The 3812-nt window shown below is 33.6% G+C and overlaps 1 long non-coding RNA gene across 1 annotated transcript; it reads right to left on the reverse strand.

Moving 5' to 3' along the window:
* Positions 1-2039: 2039 nt before the first annotated feature.
* On the reverse strand, positions 2040-2971 carry LOC137741443 (uncharacterized). Its single transcript, XR_011069297.1, has 2 exons — positions 2675-2971; positions 2040-2338 (listed from the first exon to the last, which is right to left on the reverse strand). It is a non-coding gene; the product is annotated as an uncharacterized lncRNA (long non-coding RNA).
* Positions 2972-3812: the final 841 nt, after the last annotated feature.

Consider the following 3812-nt stretch of genomic DNA (forward strand, 5'->3'; position numbering starts at 1 on the left):
TTCTCAATGTATATAATTACATTCCAATATGGTATTTATAGTTTATACCAATATCAACAATTCTAACTAACTCTATATCCCAACCAATTACAATAAGACACATGTCATTCAATCTCACACACTAAGCATCCCTATCAACCTATCAGTTTTAGCCCTGTCACAAAAAATCGTCTCCAACCGAGGGCCATAGGGCTAAACATAATTTATTATTTAAATTTAAAAACTACAACAACTTAAATTTAAAAACTACAACTAAAATTTAAAAACGACAAATTAAATTCGAAAACAACATTAACTTAAATTTAAAAACTACAACTTAAATTTAATATCCATAATCAACGTCATCTTCATCATCCGCCATCGTAGGAGTATAGTTAGAGGTAAACAACTGCCGTCTGCTCATAATTTCTTTTTTTTTCCTATCAAAATAGGCCTTACTCATTGGAGTGTAATTCGAAGTGTTCATTTCCATATTCTTATCATCAATCTCTTCTTGTATTTGTTTGGCCCGTTCTTCATGCCTACACTTCCTTTCTTCCGCCTAATAATAGCAATGAGGCCACCACTTCATGTTGAGCGGCGTAATCATCATTTGCCTTACCCTTTTCCTTCAACCTTTGCGCCTTGTTTCATCCCATAACCCTATGTATGGAACCTTCACCCCAAGATGATTTTTCTACCCTTATTTGTTGAATGGTTGGAGATCCATCTTCATCTATATCTGCAACTGAGGATTCAATTCCAAACACCGGCGTAGGAGCTCTCTACGGTGGATCTTCAAATAACACCCACCCTTTACAAATTTCCCAACAACTGTGAAACTAAAAGGGTTTCGAGCTGCTCTCCATATACAATTCCTCCGCTTGGCGTACCTAGAAAAAAAAATAAAGTAAATTAATTTATGAAATTAAATGTAATATAATTAAATATTTAAAATAAATTGTGAAAACACTTACTTCGTCGTAGTAATTAGCGCTGCTTTCATGTTTACTTGTGGCTGCTAACAATGCTTGATGCCATTTGTTCAAACTTGGATGAAGATGTTTCTTCTATCTTGAAGAACAACTCTCGTGGTTTCGAATATTCACTGGAGTGGTGCCTTCATAGAACTCTAAGTATTTTTTGGACACACGAGTCTAAACACCATCATTTGTTTGACAATTCCCCCTCACACTATCTTCAGACACCCATCTATAAGCCTTGCAAAGAGCTTCATCTTCTTTTCGGGTCCAAGCCCGACCTTTCATTGCAGACGAGGTCATTTCAAAATTATTAAAAAAATTGAAGGATAGAATTTTTTAAAAATTGACGTCAGCTAGCCGTTGGATTCAAAATTCTTTTTAAGAATCCCTGTAGGTTATTAATCAGTTTTCTGGCCAGCCTCAGGATGGCTGGTTGGCTGTTTGCAGTAGCCTTCTAGCCTTTTCAGATTTCGTGGGGCCCTATCAAATTCCACGAGCCCTTTGGCCTAGCCCTCGGTTGGAGACGGTTTTCGGGCTATTTTCGGCCCTCTGGCCCTCTGAACCCTTCGGTTGGAGATGGCCTAATAGGAGGGGAGAGATCCTACTCTAAATCAACAAGGATGTATGGAGGCAAAAATAAGTGTGTTAATAACACTATCCATGTTGTATTACAGGAAATTTAAGGATGTTATTATTGACGTTCTAAAATTCTTAGTATGCACTCTAAATTTTTCTATGTATGTATTTTTTTTTTCTTTTGGTCAAGAAGAGAGCTTCCATTACTTTAAAAGCTAGTACAAGGCTCACTACAAGAAATCGAATTAATAATTGTAGAAATATTTGCCTTTAAAAACCCCCACTAGGGGCAAATATATAGAAAAAAAATCGCAACTAGTAACAAGGTGTGGTTGAAAGTAGTTTCGCGCCTAAAATGGTCGTTGTTATTGTTATTTGATGCAAAAAAAGTCAAATTTCTGTCCCTATTGTTTTTGTTGCCATGTGGGCAAGTTTTATTAACACACATAATTACAGGTAGAAGCATTTGCCCCTAATACTTTTTAATTATATAAAAAAACATAAATCGAGCGAATAAATACATCCACTCCTAATACTTTCATTTATATAAAAAAAAAAACCCCACAAGATAGTAAATGTATTAATCCACCCAAACATCAGTTATTGGTTTTGAATCATTCAAAATATTTAAACCCAGCATGGTTCATCTTCATCTTTCCAGATCTCAGAACAACATAAATTTAAAAAAAGAAAAACATGAAAAGACATTTTCTTCCTTCAATCTTCTCCATTCTTTCAATCTCGAGCTTTGTAGACCAGATCTCTGAGTCTATCTTCTTATGTTGCAGTAGCACATGAGCCTATATAAAAACAGAAAAGAAAATGTAATGAACAACAAAGCCAAATTACAAAATACAATAATTTGTGTGAACAAACTGGAAAAATCAAACCTGAATTTCAATCAATTAAACATATAAGAAAACCGATAAACAAAGATTAACACAAGGCAATTACTTCTAAAATTGAAAGTTCTTGAGAGTCTCTTTCTCACTATCAATCAAATGATATTTCAATTCCAATCTATTCATGAATTTCTCTTCCACTCTAAATTATTCAAAATCCCGTGAAGTGTACTTGCAAAACAATTCAAAATGGAAAAAAAAAACTTCAGTCAAACCAAATAAAACGAGTTTTACCTTCTTTGTGACAAATCTTTCTTTCAGTCATCCCGGACTAGCAAAGGAGTAATAGACAACAAAAAATTACTAAGAATGAAAGAAAGAGAGGACGGATTGGGATGTGCACAAGAGAGAGAGGAAGAAAAATGAAGGAAAAATGGAAAACTGATGAGTTGTGCAGCAGTTGAAGAAGGGAAAAGAGAAAAATGAGGGGAGGTGGGTTTATATTGGAATTAGGGTTTAGATAATTGATGTTTTTTTCCTAGTACATAATAAGATCTTGTTTTAAGCATCCTTAAATAGCTTTTATTTTGTAATTTTATTCATGTCAACTTGAAACACCAATGCAATCCATGTGACCAAGAGAGTTTCTACCTTTTCTGCTTCCTAATGGTATAAATGAATCAATTATACTTGTTAATTATTTGCAAACAAAGATTGGAAAAAGTCAATTTTGAATTTAATAATAATAAAAAGAATTTTAATAAAAGTAATTTAGGCAAAGCAACTAATAACCAATTAAAAAGAAAACAAATCAAAGAGAAAGTTTTGAGAAACCAACAGGATTCGAACTCACGCCATCATACAAGAGCTCAACACCTTTTCACCACTATTGTAAAGGGCCAATTGCAATATCCTTTATTTTTATTTTTTTGTAAACATTAATTTGTAATTAAACATATCCACCTTAAATAGAAAAGAAAAAAAATAATAATGAGTACAAACATCCACCCCTAATAAAAAAATAATTAAATTTAAATAATTAATAGTTGAATCAGGGGCTAATTTATTCGCCTCTAATAGCTAAACAAAGTAAAGGCAGTTTTTCCTTCCTTAAAAGTTATAAAATTAATAGAGGCGAATTATTGTTTGTCCCTATTAAATTAAGAGAGTTAATTGCAGGTTTTCTCCTAGTGAAAACTATTATAGGCAAATTTTTATTTTCGCATCTAATACAATGCCCCTAATACTCACTTTTCCTGTACTGGCTTAAAAAGAGCCAGGCAAACAACAACAAAAAAAGTGAAAGGCCCAAGCAACATGAGAGCTGCAACCGAAGATACAACGGGGGACCCATACAAGCTTAAGCTCGAAGGCTGCAAAAACAAACAACAAAAAAGCCTAATCTTAAAGAGCATAAACAAGACTTTCGCCA

This window comes from Pyrus communis, chromosome 8 (assembly GCF_963583255.1).
Source record: "Pyrus communis chromosome 8, drPyrComm1.1, whole genome shotgun sequence".
NCBI lineage: Eukaryota > Viridiplantae > Streptophyta > Magnoliopsida > Rosales > Rosaceae > Pyrus > Pyrus communis.